At 36.2% G+C, this 22,960-nt stretch overlaps 1 protein-coding gene across 1 annotated transcript in view; it reads left to right on the top strand.

Annotated features, from left to right (window-relative positions):
• LOC138322985 (cAMP-dependent protein kinase regulatory subunit) overlaps positions 1-22,960 on the top strand; it is a 75,487-nt gene that overhangs the window by 5,796 nt on the left and 46,731 nt on the right. The window lies entirely within an intron of this gene.

Below are 22,960 nucleotides of genomic sequence, written 5' to 3'. Positions count from 1 at the left end.
TAGTTGCAATAACATGACTTTTGAGTTCACCAGTGGTGTGTGACATTTGGTTGTAAAATGCACATGTAGTTTATACCGGTATATTAGTATATGGGTTACATGTTTAGGCTTGATGGGTAAATAGAATGAATTTGATACACATTTGGTTACATATTCTATTTCTTGTCTTTCTTATCCTACTTTTGATGAGTCCGTTTCTGTTACCATATTAATAAACCTGTTTTGTAAGCAGTTATCACGAGACTGTTATAATGAACAGTGCCACTTACTGTAACAGAAAAGTTCATCCTGGTCGACACATATTATTTCACTGGTTCTTTTAGTTTGCCTTTTTGTTTATAATTATATTATAAGTCTAGAAGTCATAAGGATAACACATATTTTGATCTTCATAAAAATAGTACACTTTTAACTGTGTAAAAATGTCTGTGATACTGCAAGTATGCTGACTAGCACTATCAGTTGTGATTTCCCTCACTACGAGTTGTGATTTCTATGACTACGAGTTATGGTTTCCCTAACAACAAGTTGTGGTTCCTTGACTTTTAGTTGTGGTTTCCCAGACTACGAGTTGTGGTTTCCCTGACTACAAGTTGTGGTTCCCTGACTACGAGTTGTGGTTTCCCTGACTACGAGTTGTGGTTCCCTGACTACGAGTTGTGGTTTTCCTGACTACGAGTTGTGGTTCACTGACTACAAGTTGTGGTTTCCCTGACTACGAGTTGTGGTTTCCCTGACTACGAGTTGTGGTTTCCATGACTACAAGTTGTGGTTCCCTGACTACGAGTTGCAGTTTCCCTTACTACCAGTTGTGGTTTCCCTGACTACCAGTTGTGGTTTCCCTGACTACCAGTTGTGGTTCCCAACTTTCCATGACTACAAGTTGTGGTTCCCTGACTACGAGTTGTAGTTTCCCTGACTAAGAGTTGTGGTTTTCCTGACATGGAGTTGTGGTTCCTTGTCTACCAGTTGTGGTTCCCTTACCACCAATTGTGGTTCCCTGACTATGAGTTGTGGTTCCCTGACTACGAGTTGTGGTTTTCCTGACTACGAGTTGTGGTTTTCTGACTACTAGTTGTGGTTTTCTTGACTACGAGTTGTTGTTCCCTGACTACGAGTTGTGGTTCCCTGACTACAAGTTGTGGTTCCCTGACTACGAGTTGTGGTTTCCTGATAACGAGTTGTGGTTCCCTGACTACGAGTTGTGGTTCCCTGACTACGAGTTGTGGTTTCCTGATAACGAGTTGTGGTTCCCTGACTACGAGTTGTGGTTCCCTGACTACCAGTTGTGGTTCCCTGACTACCAGTTGTGGTTCCCTGACTACCAGTTGTAATTTCTCTGACTATCACTTGCTTCATTGACTACCACTTGTACAGTACTTATGGTTTTACTACTCTTTGTGACTTCTCCGTCACTTGTGGTTCCATTAACTAGCACTTATGGTAAAGTTATCAGTAGTAATGTGATGTATTTGTCGCCACTTGTGGTTCCATTAACTAGCACTTATGGTAAAGTTATCAGTAGTAATGTGATGTATTTGTCGCCACTTGTGGTTCCATTAACTAGCACTTATGGTAAAGTTATCAGTAGTAATGTGATGTATTTGTCGCTACTTGTGGTTCCATAACTAGCACTAATGGTACAGTTTCAGTGTAATGTGATGTTTTGTCGCCACTTGTGGTTCCATAACTAGCACTAATGGTACAGTTATCAGTAGTAATGTGATGTATTTGTCACCACTTGTGGTTCCATTAACTAGCACTAATGGTAAAGTTATCAGTAGAAATGTGATGTATTTGTCGCCACTTGTGGTTCCATTAACTAGCACTAATGGTAAAGTTATCAGTAGAAATGTGATGTTTTTTGCTACTTGTGGTTCCATTACTAGCACTTATGGTAAAGTTATCAGTGTTCCATTAACTAGTAGTAATGTGATGTATTTGTCGCCACTTGTGGTTCCATTAACTAGCACTTATGGTAAAGTTATCAGTAGTAATGTGATGTATTTGTCGCTACTTGTGTTTCATACTAGCGCTAATGGTACAGTTTTCAGTTGTAATGTGATGTGTTTGTCGCCACTTGTGGTTCCATTAACTAGCACTAATGGTACAGTTATCAGTAGTAATGTGATGTATTTGTCACCACTTGTGGTTCCATTAACTAGCACTAATGGTAAAGTTATCAGTAGAAATGTGATGTATTTGTCGCCACTTGTGGTTCCATTAACTAGCACTAATGGTAAAGTTATCAGTAGAAATGTGATGTATTTGTCGCCACTTGTGGTTCCATTAACTAGCACTAATGGTACAGTTATCAGTAGTAATGTGATGTATTTGTCGCCACTTGTGGTTCCATTAACTAGCACTTATGGTAAAGTTATCAGTTGTAATGTGATGTATTTGTCGCCACCTGTGGTTCCATTAACTAGCACTAATGGTACAGTTATCAGTAGTAATGTGATGTATTTGTCGCCACCTGTGGTTCCATTAACTAGCACTAATGGTACAGTTATCAGTAGTAATGTGATGTATTTGTCACCGCTTGTGGTTCCATTGACAACCATTTATGGCTTCATTGATTTGGTTAAGTACCACTTTTACTGACCTTGAATGCGACTTGTGGCTTCAGTGGTGATGACTTTGGTTTATACACTCTGACTAGCTACATAGTTCTTCAAAATACCATTGTGACTTGTTTATACATAACTGGATGTAGTTAATGGTGTTTTTACTTATTATATCCCCTATGGGTTTCAGTGTGTAAGTTGTTTTAGGAGGGAACCTAGCTACTCTGAAGCTCTTTACATAGAAATTAAATTGTGTAGATAGTTTCCATGTGTAAAACACTGACAGTGTTAGATCTAGAGGCCAACAGTCAGAAAGGAAGCAAGGTAATGAATTCTCTAACTGCTGGCAGCAGGCTGTGAAAGGTTTCCATACAACACTGTGTCTATTTATACCATGTTTACAGGCAGCCAACACAAGGCAATAACATAATAACCAGGAATTTTCTCCTGAAAAATACTTGTTCAGAACAGAGAAAGAGTTCAAAAGGGTGGGAAAATAATAGGTTAAAAATAATGTTTATTACAAATGTTTGCCATAATATTCAGTAAAATTATTAATTACTAATAATAATATTGTTATTGCATAAAAATAATCATTAGCATCACAAAAGAGAGAAAACATTTTATTCAGATGCAATGGTGAATATTGCATATAAAATGCATGGAAAAAAAATTGGTTTGTGGCATTAAAGTCATCAAGTCTGTGAAATGTTTATGTTTGTGTAACCAGGTTGAAGTCATGAACTGCCAATTGGTGCATACCAGACAATGAGTAGCTGTATAGCGACATGATCCCTAGCATAATAGGTTTGAGCATTTTATGTTTCAGTAACAAATTTAGTTACTTCTTATAATCTTTGTCCTTGCATATATTTATACAATTTAGATTACTAGAATCAGATTAGTATGTTGTATAAGTGTTTTATCTACAAATGTACTTAAGGATATAGGCTATGTAGACCCAGCATATGTTTTTCAAACTATAGCTACTGGTGCTCAAAGTAATCAACTGCTACACTAAAGCAGAACTTGCTCTGTGTTTTCACGTCAGGATTTACACCTAGAGAGGTTGCTGGTGTACCAATATCCGATAAGTAATTTACCAGTGTTGGCATGCCTGGTGGTCTTAGATCAGTGACCAGGAACAATGTAAGAGTTGTCTCCCTTAGGGTAGAAATTTAATTCTGAGCATGTTGATGTGTATTGGTCATATATTATAGTGGTACAATACAATAAACAAACAAGTTACACCTGAATTAACCAACATCCATTGTATGTATGGAGATATGTTGTTGTCTGTTAAAGTACTTTATATTACGCCCCTCATTTCTGTCTTATTCATATGTATTGTTGAGTTTTCAGCTGCGTAAGCTTATTTAAATTACAAATTAGGCCTGGTAGACTGGAATGTGTTGGAGGTATTAGTGGTATAATCCCCCGATACATGTAGGATGTAATGTAGGGTTTATTTTGGATTGTAAACATGGTGTGATACCTGTACCAGGACATGCTAAATGTTCTTGTACCTGTAGACCTATGCTATACCAGATTTATTCTGTGCGTTTCTCGTTAACAACTGAATATTAAATTTTTAGTTAATGTATAGCTCTTACAAAAGCGGCATTAAAATTGTCTATTTGTTTTCATAGAAAGCCTTCAGTCAGAAAGAAAGATTGATTACACCATATATACATGCCAACTCAATAGGTTTCTATCAAAAGAACTAAATGGGTGTGCTATCAATTCTTAAACTTTCTGCTATAAAACAATTTCATAGTAAGTTACTTCTGTCATTAATATTAATATGATTCCATGGTAGATGTGTACAAATGTAATTGATGTAAACATATGATTGCTTTGCCCTGAAATAGCTCTATTAGTCTACAAACCTGTAGAAAGTCATTAGAGATATCCAGGTAATGTATAGTGTACATCATAAAGTCCTTATCTCTACAGAGATACCTGGGTAATGTAATGTAATAGTGTTTACATCATTAAGTCCTTATCTCTACATAGATACCTGGTTAATGTAATGTAATAGTGTTTACATCATTAATTATATATAAGTCATTTTCACTACATAGATACCTGGGTAATGTAATGTATAGTGTTTATATCATTAAGTCATAACACTAGAAAGATAATGTAATGTATAGTGATACATCATTTCGCCTGATTATCTTCAAGTCTCGTTTACTATAAATCCATCAAAATGATTATTAGAACGACCTGAAACTGACAGACCTGGCCTAGTACTTTTGACTGTTGTGTCAGGGTCTGGATCAAGCTGTTCCATTATACATGTATCTGTAGATATATCAGTATCTACCTTATATATAAGCTAATGTTTTATGGCTTATGGAACCTGTTCTGAGGTACATCAAGGCGATGATGGTGTCAAGAAAGAGAAAACTGAGGAAAGTTTAATGAAATCCTAAACTCAACGTAAGAATATGTTGATATTCAAAGCTAGAATTAAGAATATTGTCGATTTATATTAACCCTGATAAAGACATGATTAGTACTGGCTCCTTGCCCTATATATATCCTGATGAAGAAGAATACAAGAATATTAAAAACATATCATGAGTTAGAACATCAAAGCTATCCTAAACTGTAAGCACTGACAGTATTAAAAACATATCATGAAGGAACCTGGACCCTAGCTCTCAACTAGGCCATGATGTCTTTATAGTACAGAACCTCACACTTGTAAAACGTTTGCCCTGGTTCCTTACATCAGAATAGAAATATTTAAAGAGAGAATGTGCAGCATTATCTTCATTTACATGATTACATTTTATGTACAATGTAATTACATAATAATTACACTATACCAAATGTAACATTTTTGTTCTGCTTCAAACAAGATCCATACATAACCATGTAAAGTAGAAATAGCTTGTGTCCCCATATACTACAATGTGCCTGCCATTTTGATACCTTGGTGAAGCATAACATATAAATGACATTGTGTTGTTATTATAATCATGTAATAATAGATTCATGTTCATTATTGCACCGACTTCAATAGTATCCAAGATGCGGAGTCAATAGTACTATTGTGGTTAAGTACCATGTGTAACCAATCAGAAGTCAGTATTCTGTCATGTGATGTACTAAATACAGAATAAAGACTGATATTCAGAGTTGCCAGAAAGTGTGTGATTGAAAATATGTAATTTGAAACAAATTAGTAGTATTGTATCTAATGTTTATGAACATGACAGGTTTTTTGAGATGGAAGAAGGCAGAAGTTCCTAGAGAAAAAGCACAGACCTAACATCTGTATCTCGATTGTTACAATATGCATAAAGAGATTTGCTGTATGTGGGTTTTAACTTTAAACTCGGGGTTTGAAGACTAGTCAAGTGGTAGAATGTTAGGAAGCGGTGTATACATATGGATCTTGGCCACTGTGGTCCCAAAAATTAGAAAAAAAGACCATCTGCATTCTACAAAGAATGGAATGAACAGTGCATATGTGAGTAAGATGAAACAACTTTTAGAAATACCGATAAGATAGTAGATATTCTTAGTGAAAAGTATGACAAGTTATCCTAAGTAAGAATTCTGGTAATTACCATATTGATAAAGTTTGAGATCGAACCTTGGCCAACTAGGTGAAAGGCGAGTGGCTTGACCACAACACCACCCGATCATCTAACCAGAACATATACAAACCCAATTTGAGATAATATGTTTGAGAAATAAGTACATTGGAAAACAATGTAAAAGAAATACATTGTTTATAACATAAGATAAAAGGAAAGAAATGTTGATGCGATGTTTGATAAGAACATTTTAGATGTGAAATATATTCTGCAGGTTAAGTATGATAAATAAGAAAATGATAGATATAAGTTATGGGAAAAATGACTTTCAATGTAGAAATCATGTTGATTAGATATCCATAAGGCAAAAATGGTGCAAAGCAACTCATAGAAAAGGTTCCATATGATAACATTCTGGGATAAACTTTAATGCATAGCTCATGTTTAGTTTGTTCAGGAACAATGCTGGTTATAGATCCAGTAATGTATTGGTAACATCAATGTTTCTCTCCTGGAATTGGATATTTAAACAATCTGAATGACAAGTAGTTTCCTTGAGGTTTGATTTAGAATCTGAATTGATGATGTGGATATGTCGGAGGAAATGAGAGTATTTCACTGCATCTGTTTATTTGTAACACAAAGAAAAAAGCCAGTTTGAATTGTATGCTAGTTATTGGGTTTTGTGAGTTTATCTGTAGTGAGGGAATGCTTTATTCCTAGGAAATGGTTAATTAAGTATATTAGGAATGGTTAATTAAATACATCAGACAAAAAATTCCTAAGATTACATGGAAATTGTGCAGCATTAGTGGAAACATTGGATCTCTTGGGAATTAGTTGTGATAGTAGCTGGGGTTTCCATGGGACCCGATGATGTCGGCTGAGATTGAGGTTACAGGGACATTACCAGGAGATGAGATATATAGAGGTTTGACAATGACAGAACTAGCCTGACCGAACCTGCCCATTTACATACATTTCCACAAAGATTCCAGTTAAACCAACCAAATTAGCATGTGCACGTGGAACATGAGCCTTCTACAAGTTTCTGATTAGACCTGAAGTTAGTCTAGGCCTATACTGCTTGATGAAAGGCACCTGATTTTCTTATTAATTTTGATAATTGCGGACCAAGATCGGGAGCCCTGGTATGGGGTCGCGAGCGATGAACATGGGAGTACCAGTAGGTAATGCCTGACATCCCTCACTGATGGAGTTGTTTCCATAACCTTGATTGTGAGATTTAGACCTTGTTGGTGTGTAAATGAGGTTCACTCATTAATAGATGGCCAAACTGAACTACAGGACGAGGATATACACCTACAAGTGGTCTTTACCATTGTTATATATACCTTGTCTTGGACCCTACTGACCTGACCTCTCTGGGAATTTAAACTTCGGGTCACTACCCCAAACAGCAACTAAAAGATTTCTTGAAGAAGATTAGATATGTTTAAACTGCAGACTTGTTGATCATTCCGACAGATTGGTAATTGTTCTAAAATTGAAAAAAAACAACAACAAAAAACTGAGCGAGTATGGCGTTGTCTGGAGTCTACAGATTTTACAAATAATTAAACCCAGGAAAAACTTCCAAAGGATATATATATGCAATGGATAATGTGAGTATAAACTACAGTAGATCAGTGTTTTGTACAGGGATACTGTAAGTTTATCTTGTTGATGGGAAATTCAGATAAGGAGAGAGGCCTGTACCTAAATCACTTTACGTCCAGCTGTTTTAGAGGCCTGAAATGTTACTGACAGTGTCAATATCTACAGACATGGAATTGATAATGATAATTGTACAGTATAAATGTGGTGCTACAGTGTTACAAATTTACAATAGGTCTGTCGAATCTTTTTACATGCACTGTTGCATTGATACTATATTAGTATTTGTTTTAGACAATGGTAGTGTACCTTATTTACAAAGTTGTTGATTACGTTAATAATGAGTTGGTGGGAACACCGATATATATCTTAATGTAATTATTTGTGAATTAGTAAATGGAGACTGGGCTGTTTAGTTATTGAGGAGAGAAGGTAGTTGAATCAACAAACACCTGAATCAGGCACACAGGTTAACGATGTTAGCTGCCAGGGAGAGTTCGTCCCTAAAAATAGGACGTCTTAGTTTTCTCTAATAAAGTCAGAGGATGTTTTCAGGGAACCTAATTCTTTTCAGGTGTTTAGAGTTTTCAGGCTACAGTACCTATATTAAAAACTGTCAGTTGAACATATCTGAGCTGATGGAAAGGGAGGGTAAACATACTACAGTAACACAGCTGTATTGGAAAAATGAGATGGGGGGGGGGGGGGGGGGTTGGGGAGCTGTATGGGGGTATGTTAGATGTGATTGAGAGTGGTTGAGGAATGATGTGGGGAGGGACTGAAAGAAAGGTTTGTATGTTTGAAGAGATGAAATGGAAAGATGTGTGAAAAAGTGGCGAGATCTTGAGTGTAAGGAGTGTGTGGGGTCAGCTTGAAAGGGTGGGTCGTGTATTTGAGGGGTAAAGGTCTGGTTTGTAATGTTTAAAACAGCCGGGGTCATTTAAGGACAAGCCAGGTAATGGGATGGTAGGAGGCTGGAGTACCAGGAGAAAAGATTGTTCCTGGCAACTACATAGGTTTCAAACTTTGGTAATATATGTATATGTCTTGACATCTTATGTATATCTGAAATCTTATTTGGCCACCACAGCCTAAGGTGGGAGGGTTAAAGATGGGGGTGAATGTTGAAGAATAAACAGGTGTTATAAGAAAAGGGTCAGGTTTGTGTATTGATAGAGGGATATGTCAGAGATGGGCATTATGAGGCAGGTTTTGGAAGGATGGAAGGATGGGAAAATATAGGAGGGAAAAGGGGAGGTGTATACGTTGAGGTGTATTTGGGACGAGAATGTGTTCGAGGTGTGTTACAGAGTTTGAGGGATAAAGTTTTGTGGGGAGGGAGTATTTATGATAGAAATGAAAGAAAACATTGTTAGGTTTGTGTTGTACCAAAATTTACCTGTTGATGTGCAGAAGACATGTTTTAACCCTTTAAAATGTTAATTTGAGGTACATGTAAATATGATTTGAGAGTGATGGTTGAGAAGTTGTTCAAGAGGAAACACGTGTGAAATAAAGCTGGAGTAATTGAAGTGTTAATCAATATAAAGAATCTTTGGGAGAGTGTCTGTACCAGTCCTTCACCATCAAGTACACTTCAGCTGGGACAATGATTTATAGACTTGTTAACTCTTTGGTTTGTTATGTAGAGAAAACAAGGTAATATTAAACTGCTACAGAAATCAATCTTGTAAAAATATTATAGATTAGAATGTTTTGTTGTGTTTTCTCACTGTTTGTGTTAATATTGCCTATTATCTAATAAAGGATAAAGTATCATGTTTCATAAACATAGGAAAATTTTGTTGTATTGATGTATACAGGTACTATGTTAACATTACCAAGCAGAGGTACCACAGGTGTAGCTAGCTATAAACAGCCTGTTATTGATATTACCAATCGTACAACACTATAAGAAGTTAAATCAGTCTTTTGTTGATTGAGATTAAGAAGATCTAATTTACAATCAAAATCTATTTTAATTATGTAACGGACATGAAAGGACTTGAGCCTAATCTGTGTGGTAGAATGGAATAGCTAAACTGTTAAGTGATTAATGAGTAGACAAAGACATTTAAATTGTTATGTATTTAGGTCAAGGTGTCAGGTGACGTGGTAAGGCTAAATAAGGTTGTTTACATTTATAATGAAACAGCCCATGATCTACACATTAATATTCCTCCTCATTATACACAATGTACTTCATTATGTTGTCTATTATCCTATACAGTAAGACATGTCCACACAATACATTAATTCAGGATAGACTTCTTTTACAGTCAGAGTTTAAAGTTAAGGTTGATAATGATATGGAGGGTTAATCAGTTAAGAATTGTAAGGGGATGGTGAAAGTTGTGAGGTCATACCTAGAGCTGCTTGTTAACCTTGAGAGTTTAATGGTCATAGAGAGTGTTGCTAGTTTATGTTGAGAGTTCAAAGGTCATAGAAACTAGAATTGATCATTGAAAGTAAGAGTTAAAAGGTCATAGTGAGAGTTACTAGTTTATCTTGAGAGTTCAAAGGTCATAGAAACTAAAATTGATCATTGAAAGTTAAGAGTTAAAAGGTCATAGTGAGAGTTACTACAGTCAAAATTGCCTTAGCGACCTTCTGAATTCAGCGACCTTCTGTCTTAAACGACCTAAATTATTCCTCCCATCGAAAATTACTATATAATCTATCTGTATTAAACGACCGTCTGTCTTATGCGACAAGCGACCATACTTTTAGGATCCAACGACACTCGATGTTCTGTGTTTAACGACCCAAATCACACATGCATTTGTCTTCTATTCATATATAAAGCCAAGCCAGTTAACTATCCTGTAGGGCTTCCAACCCAGCCCCATTAAGGCAAGACAAAAGAGCTATCCATATGGCTTGGTTATATACACGAGGTGTTCACTTTGACATAAATTAGCACTTATTCATGCATGAAGTCTCTCGGCTTCGGTACCGATGGCCGAAGCCGTCTGCATGTCTGAGCTGGATATTGCAAGGAAAATGTGCTATTTATTCACGATGTTTGTGATAAAAATCAAGAATAATCACTTCCAAAACCAACTAAAATAATGATGAACAATGATTTACTCACATAAGAACGACATGAATGTAGAAATATGGTACTGAAAATGTATCAGTGTAGCTAAGCATGATGGCAGCCATTTTGGGAGATAGTAACAGAGAAGTCGGAAATAGCTGATTTCCGGATTTTTTTTTTTAAATTATTTTTTTCACACTATTTTTTTTCCATTTTTTTTTATCTATAAAATAAATGAATAAAATGATGAAAGAAAATAAAAAAAAACATTAAAAACTATTGTTATTTTTTTCTGCTTTTAAATACATTGTAATTTTGTAGCTAATTATGATATATAAGTGGTAGGCCTAAACAAATATTTGTTTTAGAAATTTTTAATCTTATTCATGAATAAAAACAGAAAGATAAATTAAAAATAAATAGATAATTGAAAAATAAAAGTGCCTAAAATTAAATACATAATTAAAAGGTGTATTAAATTATGTGATATATTATATATTTAATAATTTCCTATTATTGTGACTGTTTTTAGTACAACAAAACTGTCAAGACATGTCCCACATTATACATTGATACATGTATTTAATTGTTTCGAAAGGGGTGATTCAATTAAGAGACCAACTGTCATATGTGACCTATTTTTCAATCTCCTTTGGAAGGTCTCTTAAAACAATTTCGACTGTATTTCATCTTGAGAGTTCAAAGTTCATAGAAACTAAAATTGATCATTGAAAGTTAAGAGTTAAAAGGTCATAGTGAGAGTTACTAGTTTATCTTGAGAGTTCAAAGGTCATAGAAACTAGAATTGATCATTGAAAGTAAGAGTTGAAAGGTCATAGTTATTGTTGCTAGTTTACCTTAAAAGTTGAAAGGTAATAATGAGAGTTGATAGTTGAGGTGAGAATATTGAAAATTGATGTTGTGAAAGTTGAACTGGATAACTCTGTCGAGATTTGATATAGTTAATCCTGATAGTCGATAGTTCCTGAAGGAAGTTAACCACTTATTTCACACCTAAGTATATTACAGCTGGACAATGCTGGGGAATTGGCTGAAGACAAAGGCTGGATTTCTGTGTTTCTGTAATCCCTGGTGGATTGTGGCAGTAGTATATAATGACAGATCAATATCTGTATTGATGTCCAGGTTCTTTTGGTAAAGCAGGGCTGGAATTAAGTCCCTGGCTTCCCTCAACACTCGCCCCTCCCAACAAATTATGTATAATATACAGTTGGAATGTTAGGAATCAAAATGACAGCCTAAAATACTACACTGATGAAGTTAGTAGAGAGTATTCTGTAATTCTAGGATATAATCTGGATACCATAGTTACCATTTGTCGGTTCTGATGCCAGTAACGGGTACCGACAGCTGAACAACTGTAATGAGCTTTGGCACGGTAGTGTCAATGTTTATTCATAATGTAACAAAACCCAATTTATGTGTAGAACCCGGACAGATCACACAATGCTGGTATTAAAGCTGAAAGCTCTACCAATAACAAATACTGTCATGTTTTTTCTTAACACCGTACACAAATGTGTTTGCTTTAGATCTAGAACTCAAATGTAAAAGTCAATGAATTATTCAGGCTTTGCTAGGAATTATAGAGTTACTTGTTGATTCCTTCTGTCACAAGGATGGGAGCACCACTTCATGAGCTGACTTAACTTCAGCTCTTAATGAAAAAACCTTAATTACTTAAAGCCTAGAACAATGGTATAGAATTAAAAACAGCATTAATCTTCTCTCGTGATGTGTTAAATTGACCTACTCTAGATGTTGTATGTAGTGTAATACGTATTAGTTGTGCCTTTGTGTATTTATCGTGTGTGTGTGTGTGTGTGTGTGTGTGTGTGTGTGTGTGTGTGCGTGTGTGGCATTAATACTACCATGAATGCTATTGTATGAAGGCACCGTGATGCCATATTGCATGTGGACTAAGCTGATTTCACCAGACCCTATAACCGATCTATTAAACTAGACTCAGCTGTCAGCAGTTTAAGACAGTTTGACCTTGATGTTGTACTCTGATGTAAGATGATGGTAATGTCACAGTAATTAGGGAACGGTACAGATAGGTCAGAAAGGTCATTAAAAGTAAGGAATCCTCAGTAGGTAGGTCTTTGACGAAAATGATTACTACTATGATTGCCAATAAGGGGAAGGAAATGAGACACATATCCTCCCATATATCCCCATACTACCATCAGGATCTTCGTTATGGCCGGATTTCTGTGTTGTCTGGGCTGTTGCTTTGAATACATTTGAATTCTGTTTTGGCTGCAATAACTACCAATGAATCCATGTGTATGTTTTTTATACCTCGGTGCTGGTCCACCATCATTCTTCTACAGCATCTGCTATTGTAGGATGTAACTTTGTAGCAGTGTGTCAGATAAATTCATCATGCCCATTTGTTACTGAATCAGTCATAGCATATTGAATAATGACTTTTTCCTATGGGAATTTCGCATCAGACATGTTCCAGTTTCATGATGTCTTAGGTTGATTAATTCGAGGAAGGTTATATCAGATTTGAGGGAAGTACATCAAAGATATTGTGAGGCATAAAATTTGAGGGTGTTCATTTGAGGGAAGTACATTGTATTGTAGAAAAATTGAGGGAAGGTACATGAATCATTGGGAGGCAGTAGATTTTAGGGAAGTACATTTGAATCATTGGGAGGCAGTAGATTTGAGAGACATACATTTGAAGCGTTGGGAGGCAGTAGATTTTAGGGCAGTACATTTGAAGTGTTGGGAGGCAGTAGATTTGAGGGAAGTACATTTGAAGTGTTGGGAGGCAGTAGATTTGAGGAAGTGCATTTGAAGTGTTGGGAGGCAGTAGATTTGAGGGAAGTACATTTGAAGTGTTGGGAGGCAGTAGATTTGAGGAAGTGCATTTGAATCATTGGGAGGCAGTAGATTTTAGGGAAGTACATTTGAAGCGTTGGGAGGCAGCAGATTTTGGGGGAGTACATTTGAATCATTGGGAGGCAGTAGATTTTGGGGAAGTACATTTGAATCATTGGGAGGCAGTAGATTTTGGGGAAGTACATTTGAATCATTGGGAGGCAGTAGATTTTGGGGAAGTACATTTGAATCATTGGGAGGCAGTAGATTTGAGAGAAGTACATTTGAAGCGTTGGGAGGCAGCAGATTTTGGGGAAGTACATTTGAATCATTGGGAGGCAGTAGATTTTGGGGAAGTACATTTGAATCATTGGGAGGCAGTAGATTTGAGAGAAGTACATTTGAAGCATTGGGAGGCAGTAGATTTTGGGGAAGTACATTTGAATCATTGGGAGGCAGTAGATTTTGGGGAAGTACATTTGAATCATTGGGAGGCAGTAGATTTGAGGGAAGTACATTTGAAGTGTTGGGAGGCAGTAGATTTGAGGGAAGTACATTTGAATCATTGGGAGGCAGTAGATTTTGGGGTAGTACATTTGAATCATTGGGAGGCAGTAGATTTGAGGGAAGTACATTTGAAGTGTTGGGAGGCAGTAGATTTGAGGGAAGTACATTTGAATCATTGGGAGGCAGTAGATTTTGGGGAAGTACATTTGAATCATTGGGAGGCAGTAGATTTGAGAGAAGTACATTTGAAGCGTTGGGAGGCAGTAGATTTGAGGGAAGTACATTTGAATCATTGGGAGGCAGTAGATTTTGGGGAAGTACATTTGAATTATTGGGAGGCAGTAGATTTGAGGGAAGTACATTTGAATCATTGGGAGGCAGTAGATTTTGGGGAAGTACATTTGAATCATTGGGAGGCAGTAGATTTTTTTGGGAAGTACATTTGAATCATTGGGAGGCAGTAGATTTGAGAGAAGTACATTTGAAGCGTTTGGAGGCAGTAGATTTGAGGAATTGCATTTGAATCATTGGGAGGCAGTAGATTTTCATTTGAAGTGTTGGGAGGCAGTACATTTTGGGAATCATTCATTGGGAGGCAGTAGATTTGAGGAAGTACATTTGAAGCATTGGGAGTCAGTAGAAGTTTTGAGAGAAGTACATTTGAATCATTTGGAGGCAGTAGATTTTGGGGAAGTACATTTGAATCATTGGGAGGCAGTAGATTTTGGGGAAGTACATTTGAATCATTGGGAGGCAGTAGATTTGAGGAAGTACATTTGAATCATTGGGAGGCAGTAGATTTGAGGGAAGTACATTTGAATCATTGGGAGGCAGTAGATTTGAGAGAATTTGGGAGGCAGTTTTGAAAGTACATTTGAATAATTGGGAGGCAGTAGATTTGAGGGAAGTACATTTGAATCATTGGGAGGCAGTAGATTTGAGGGAAGTACATTTGAAGTGTTGGGAGGCAGTAGATTTGAGGGAAGTACATTTGAATCATTGGGAGGCAGTAGATTTTGGGGAAGTACATTTGAATCATTGGGAGGCAGTAGATTTGAGGGAGAGAAGTTCATTTGAAGTGTTTGGAGACATTTGTAGATTTGAGGGAGAGTACATTTGAATCATTGGGAGGCAGTAGATTTTGGGGAAGTACATTTGAATCATTAGGAGGCAGTAGATTTGAGAGAAGTACATTTGAAGCGTTGGGAGGCAATAGATTTGAGGGAAGTACATTTGAATCATTGGGAGGCAGTAGATTTTGGGGAAGTACATTTGAATCATTGGGAGGCAATAGATTTGAGGGAAGTACATTTGAATCATTGGGAGTCAGTAGATTTTGGGGAAGTACATTTGAATCATTGGGAGGCAGTAGATTTGAGAGAGCAGTAGATTTATTTGAAGCGTTGGGAGGCAGTAGATTTGAGGAATTGCATTTGAATCATTGGGAGGCAGTAGATTTTTTTGGGAAGTACATTTGAATCATTGGGAGGCAGTAGATTTGAGAGAAGTACATTTGAAGCATTGGGAGTCAGTAGATTTGAGAGAAGTACATTTGAATCATTGGGAGGCAGTAGATTTTAGTACATTTGAATTTGGAGGCAGTAGATTTGAGGAAGTACATTTGAATCATTGGGAGGCAGTAGATTTTGGGGAAGTACATTTGAATATTTGGGAGGCAGTAGATTTGAGGAAGTACATTTGAAGTCATTGGGAGGCAGTAGATTTTGGGGAAGTACATTTGAATCATTGGGAGGCAGTAGATAATTTGATTGGGAGGCAGTAGATTTGAAGTACATTTGAATCATTGGGAGGCAGTAGATTTTGGGGAAGTACATTTGAATCATTGGGAGGCAGTAGATTTGAGAGAAGTACATTTGAATCGTTGGGAGGCAGTAGATTTTGGGGAAGTACATTTGAATCATTGGGAGGCAGTAGATTTGAGGAGAGTACATTTGAATCATTGGGAGGCAGTAGATTTTTTTGGGAAGTACATTTGAATCATTGGGAGGCAGTAGATTTGAGAGAAGTACATTTGAAGCGTTGGGAGGCAGTAGATTTTGGGGAAGTACATTTGAATCATTGGGAGGCAGTAGATTTGAGGGAAGTACATTTGAAGCTTGGGACAGTAGATTTGAAAGTACATTTGAGGGGAGGCAGTAGATTTTGAGGAAGTACATTTGAAGCATTGGGAGGCAGTAGATTTGAGAGAAGTACATTTGAATCATTGGGAGGCAGTAGATTTGAGGGAAGTACATTTGAATCATTGGGAGGCAGTAGATTTGAGGGAAGTACATTTGAATCATTGGGAGGCAGTAGATTTGAGAGAAGTACATTTGAAGCGTTGGGAGGCAGTAGATTTTGGGGAAGTACATTTGAATCATTGGGAGGCAGTAGATTTGAGGCAAATACATTTGAATCATTGGGAGGCAGTAGATTTGAGAGACATACATTTGAAGCGTTGGGAGGCAGTAGATTTGAGGGAAGTACATTTGAAGCGTTAGGAGGCAGTAAATTTGATGGAAGTACTTTTGAATGATTGGGAGGCAGTAGATTTGAGGGAAGTACATTTGAAGCGTTGGGAGGCAGTAGATTTGATGGAAGTACATTTGAAGCGTTGGGAGGCAGTAGATTTGAGGGAAGTACATTTGAAGCGTTTGGAAGCAGTAGATTTGATGGAAGTACATTTGAGGCATTGGGAAGCAGTAGATTTGATGGAAGTACATTTGAAGCGTTGGGAGGCAGTAGATTTGATGGAAGTACATTTGAAGCGTTGGGAGGCAGTAGGTTTGAGGGAAGTACATTTGAAGCATTGGGAAGCAGTAGATTTGGGGGAAGTACATTTGAAGCCTTGGGAGGCAGTAGATTTGATTGAAGTACATTTGAGGCATTATTCTTTAGGAAAGTTTATTTGAGGCACTGTTAGGCAGTGCATTTTTGGAATTTAGTAGAAGATCTAATATTGAATATTTGTTGCTATTTGAGAGGTAATAAATCAATATTAAGTCGGATACACTGAATAACGGTCCCTCTTATTTTATTACACACTGGACAGCTTTATAGTGTTGTCCAAGCTGTCAGCAGATATTCTCAACTAATTGTATTTTGTGGTATGTTTGCTTTCAAAAATGGTACTGAAAGGATTGGTTTAGGATTTGTTTTGTCATATGATAGAGGTTGTTCCAGCTGACAGTAGCCATTGTAGTCTACTGGGAGTTTCTGCCACCATGTTTCATTTCCTAATAAAATGCAGTAGAATAATAAAATCCTGTAGTAAATTTGGAGTCAAGTAATTTAGTAATGAATTTTAAATTAAATGGCAATACACTGAGCAGACCGTGCATGTGTAATTTATTTTGTTTATATGTATAACATCAGTGATATTAACTCCCTGTTAGTATAAGATTTTAGTCATACCTGTCAGCATAAGTGACAGGTGAAATGACTTATATGTATCTACTGTTTACTGACAGGAAGTCTTTTACATAGATACTAAATTGTTTTTTCCCACATGATTGGCCATGTGTGTTAGAAGATTTTTCTACACGACTGATCATGTGTGTTGCTGAGGTGTATTTACCTGTCAGACATGTAATACTGGCTGTGACATGAACAGAGTTATCAACACTGATACGTCTACTACCGTAGTTAACCTAAAATGAGATGTCTTTTTTTCTCCCATACTTCACAGGGTTGTCCTGCTGTTGCTAGAGAATTGATAACTCGGTCTTTTACTGAGATAGAGAAAAGACAGCTCACATGCGATTGACAATGATGTCATTGATAATTGCGCAGACTACTGTCAAGGACGTCACTAATATGTCTGAATTTTTCTTGATAATATGGAAGAAAAATAATCAAACATGGGTCTGTCAAGTGTACAGGGAATCTCAAACCTCATGAAAGATTTTGGCCGCCAACCCTCGGGTTGACCGGCTAAAATCTTTCGCTCAGGTTGAGATATCCCTGTCCACTTGACAGACCCATGTAAGATTCTATAAGTCCAGCTACTTGGACTTGTCAAATTGTTATTTTGGAATTCCACTATCATATATTAATTTTTTCTGAGGACAAATATGAAATATGTTTTGTCATACAATCTTTATTCTGTTATTTTCTTTATGTATTCTTTTCAAAAAAATCCATAATACCAATTCTCCAATTTCCAATAGTTATTGTTTTGAGTCTTTTTCATCTTATCTTTTGATTTTATTTTCTGACATCTATCATCTGAGATTGCCTAAGAGTTAAGGACTGAGAAGGTATTTCAGGTAAATGTATAAGAATTGATGTGTCATAGGGTTTTTCATTACGTTGAAATATAGGGCGGCCATTACTTCAGTATGTTAAAAAAAACGTTTTGCAAGATATAACTTTACCCTTAATATACTTTAGCATTAATCATGATTTGCATTTGCCATCAGTATATCAGTAGGTTAGCCACTACCTACAATCTGTTATATTTGCTTAGTTCCATGAATTTATACTTAAAAAATAGGTAAATGGAATTTCTGGGTGGAACATAATGTAGTCAAATGCATTTCTTTTTACCTATTAAAATCAGGTAATTGTTATGTCACCTGAAGCATACCTGGTATATGCTGTTAAAGATTTATAAAGTTGTTTTACTCTGATAGATAAATTAGAGAGATGAAATACTAATATAGCCCAAATGTACAAACCCAGCAGCTATGTCAATACACATGTATATATGGTATTTAGTATTATACGATATCTGTAGGCTGTGACCTGAGTAGTAAACATTTGTAGCGTTTTAGATTGATTGCTCTGATTGTGCTGATAATTGTACCAGAAATCATTAGTGGGATTCTGCAACACGAGTTTTACTGGGAAAGTTGTGTGTTGAATTGATTTCCTGGGAAATCTGCCACCACTGCTGTACCAATATGTTTGTTTAACTAACTGTTATATTCATAAACGAGATTTTACAGGACATTTTGTATCATAATGTAGACACGTAGCAGCTAATATACTCCAAATAGAATTCTCTTGTTTGATTACTTTCCGTACTTTGCCCTTTTGAAGTAGACTTTGCATTGTCCCTAATTGTTTGTTTTTCCTTCGTAATTCTTGCCTTGTTTTGTTTTTTGTTAACTTTTTCTTTTTTATACAAACAATTTGTCTGTCCTAAATTGCAGACTTGGCAATGTCTGTCCCAAATTGTAGACTTGGCCATGTCTCTCTAAATTGTAGACTTGGCAATGTCTGTCCTAAATGGTAGACTTGGCAATGTCTATACTAAATTGTAGACTTGGCAATATCTGTCCTAAATGGTAGACTTGGCAATGTCTGTCCCAAATTGTAGACTTGGCAATGTCTGTCCTAAATGGTAGACTTGGCAATGTCTATGCTAAATTGTAGACTTGGCAATGTCTGTCCTAAATGGTAGACTTGGCAATGTCAATACTAAATTGTAGACTTGGCAATGTCTGTCCTACATTGTAGACATTTTCTAAATCATAAAATATCTGCTGTTAGTCCTTTGTCAGCCCATTATAGAGCTGACATGCTATTTGCATTGCTTACCCATGGCCAATTTTCATCATCTTTTGTAGACTTAATGCTATCCTTTTTAGTAGAATTGTAGAAGGATTTATTGCATGAATTAGTGTGTATTCTCAAAGCCCTGGATACTTTGTTCAGATAGATATAACTGCACTTGACTTCCTGTATTATCTCTACAATTTCCTTGACAACGATGGTATAAACTTTAGTTATATTCCCAGAAGCATGTAGAATTTAGATGTTTGCATTGCATGTTAGAGACAGATTTTACCAGTCAGAGAACGGTATGATGCGATACTTGGCCTGGAGAAGGACAATAGAAATGAAATTCAAGATTCTGATGACGATATTGTCCCAAGAAAGTTCTGAAAGTGCTTACATCGACCAGTATTCCTATAACTTGTCCAGTCTATATGTGATCATTACTCTTCATAGAGTTTTAACATAAGAGGATTTCAATGGATTCACTTCATGTTTAGAATTTTGATGCCTGCCCTGTACATGCTAACAACCAATAGACCCTACAACAGGGATGACGTATAGAAATAGGATGCAGAGAATATTGTGCAATCTAATTATATAATGTTTCATAGGCGGGTTTTAGGACAAACTTTTGTCATTTTATATCAAGGTGGGAATTATCGATCATGCATGATTTACTTTGTGTATACTGTTGATGTGGTAAGTTTATCAATCACGTCTGCTATGTAGGCTGTACGTAAATCATACCTACATATACCTGTTGTTCGTGGTGTCCAGTGTCTGCCAATCAAGCATCTTTGATCATCGTCAGGTGACACAGGTGTACATACCAACCTGTACTAGAAATCATTAGTGGATAAAGGATCTTGGCTATTGATTTTGGTCAGTTGATATGACAGTGGAAATAGACGTGTGTTTCGTTATGCTTGGTGGGAAATATACAACAACAGTACTTTTATATATCTGCTGATAGGCAGAGAAAGAATAAAAAAACAAGAACAAAGGAGAAGGAGAATTTTCTGTCATGTAATGACAAATTTTGTCAAAGAAGAAGAAGGCACATTTGTATGCTTTGTAATATTGCATAGAAGAAAGGGAGGTAGATGAAGAACATTACTCAGAAGAAGAAAACAAGAAGAAGAACACAAAAAAAGGAAGAAGAAAAAGAAGAAAACAAAATGAAGAAGAAAACAAAATGAAGAAGAAAACAAAATGAAGAAGGAGAAGAAGAAGAAAACACAAAGAAGAAACAAATAAAAAAAAAACGCAGAACATTTGCATGTTATGTAACAGTATATAATTATGCCGTAATATTGTACCTGCAGTCATACAGCCCTGTATATTAGAGGAGCCACACATTATCGTACCTAGTATAATTTCTTGGAGTTAATTATTTATAAAAGCTGCAGGCTAACTATTGTGCTGTCAGTAATGTTTCTTTACACCTTATAACAGATCAGCAGATCCTCTCCTTAACTAACAACATAGAGAGAGACTTACAACAATAAACAATAACACAAAGAGATATGTATTGTACATTGACTATAACAAAATGAACAATAAACAGCAGAGGAAATGCTTTTGAACACTGTCAAACAAAACAAAAAACAAAACTACAGATATGTTCACTGCATGTTGTTAAACAAAATGAACAACAAATAACAGAGACTTGCTCACAGCATATAAAAAACAAATAAGAGAGACTTGCTTACAGCACATTTCCAAACAGGATAAACAACAAATAACAGAGACTTGCTCACAGCATATAAAAAACAAATCAGAGAGACTTGCTCACAGCACATTTCCAAACAGGATAAACAACAAATAACAGAGACTTGCTCATCACAGCACATTGCCAAACAAAATAAACAACAAATAACAGACTTGTTCACAGCACATTGCCAAACAAAATAAACAACAAATAACAGAGACTTTCTCACAGCACATTGCCAAACAAAATAAACAACACACTTTAAAGCTCATGCATTAGTTTAGAAGACTGTCCTCAAGACGGTGTTCATCCTTGATTGGAAAATTTTACTCTGACGTGACAAGTTTAAAAATGGTTACTGTGTAGGTGGAATTAAGACTTTTTAATCAAACTTGCATTGACATTCTTTACAAAGTGATAGCTGATCCAATGTCTATGTAGGAGGAATATGTCTGACATTTATCACAAAACCATCTCAGAGTAGCTATATACATAGTATGTCTTGTTTGTCTGTATCTGTGAATCAATATTTATATATAATTATACAGTTCATCAGATACAAAGTTTCGGGTTAAGATTTTCTCGCTGAATTCTTAAACTCAATTATCTCTCCGAAGTTTGATACATGAAACATACCAAATTGACCTCAATTTTACAGAAAGATGACCCTTAAAGGTCATAATATGGTTAAACATTCGTAAAGGTCAAATGTCATGGTCATTCGCTTTTGAATATTGTTTCTATTGGCCAAAAGCTATGTTGATCGACTACTACTGATGAAATCTTTGACAAAATGAATGTTGTTTGGCCCTGTGGCCGAGTAAGATATTAAGATATTTAATAATACTTCCTTGTGAGATGTTATATCAAAATTGAGTTCTGATTATGCATTACTAAAGTAATTTATTATTTTAAAGCAGAATGAAATTCAAATTCCTATGAAGAAAAAAAATATATTAATGATTTCTATTTCAATAGTACAGTTTCTTTGTGATAGCAGCCATTAAAATAGTTTAAAACCCAGGTCATCATCATAATTCCATTGGATCAAAAGGAGAAAATTGGTCTGACCAAATCAATCAATTAATGAGGATCGAATGCTAGATGTAATGAGAACTTGCTGATTGCTGAAGTTTAACAAGCCTTTTGTCGTTTTATTAGTGTGCCATTCAAGGCCTGTCATATTTCAGCTGTTATTGGAATTTTCACCACAGCGGTGTGTGGACTAAGGTGTATATGTGTAAAGGTGGTACATAATCATCTCCCCACCAATTAATATCACACCATCACAGATTCCAGGATTATTGTGTGGACAGACTACTAGCCACAGGCATTAAACAGTACATGTATTCAGGAGCAAAGAGTGGAAGCTCAGGCAAGGTTTGATGTACTGATGGCTCGGTGGGATGTGACATGATGTACAAGGACATTGTCTGGGAAATTAAATCAGCAAATCTTGTCAGCACAGCTCAGCAAAGCATGCAAGCGTGTATACACATATATAGTCATGCTGCCTAGTGTGGTATAACCTAGTTTCCATGGCTATATATTAAATCTGGATTATTGTGATTATTTACCAGTCCTGCCACTGGTGACATTGTTG

This window comes from Argopecten irradians, chromosome 5 (assembly GCF_041381155.1).
Source record: "Argopecten irradians isolate NY chromosome 5, Ai_NY, whole genome shotgun sequence".
NCBI classification, from domain to species: Eukaryota; Metazoa; Mollusca; class Bivalvia; order Pectinida; family Pectinidae; genus Argopecten; species Argopecten irradians.
Note: the sequence above shows the minus strand (reverse complement) of the source record. Positions and strands in the feature narration are given on the sequence as shown.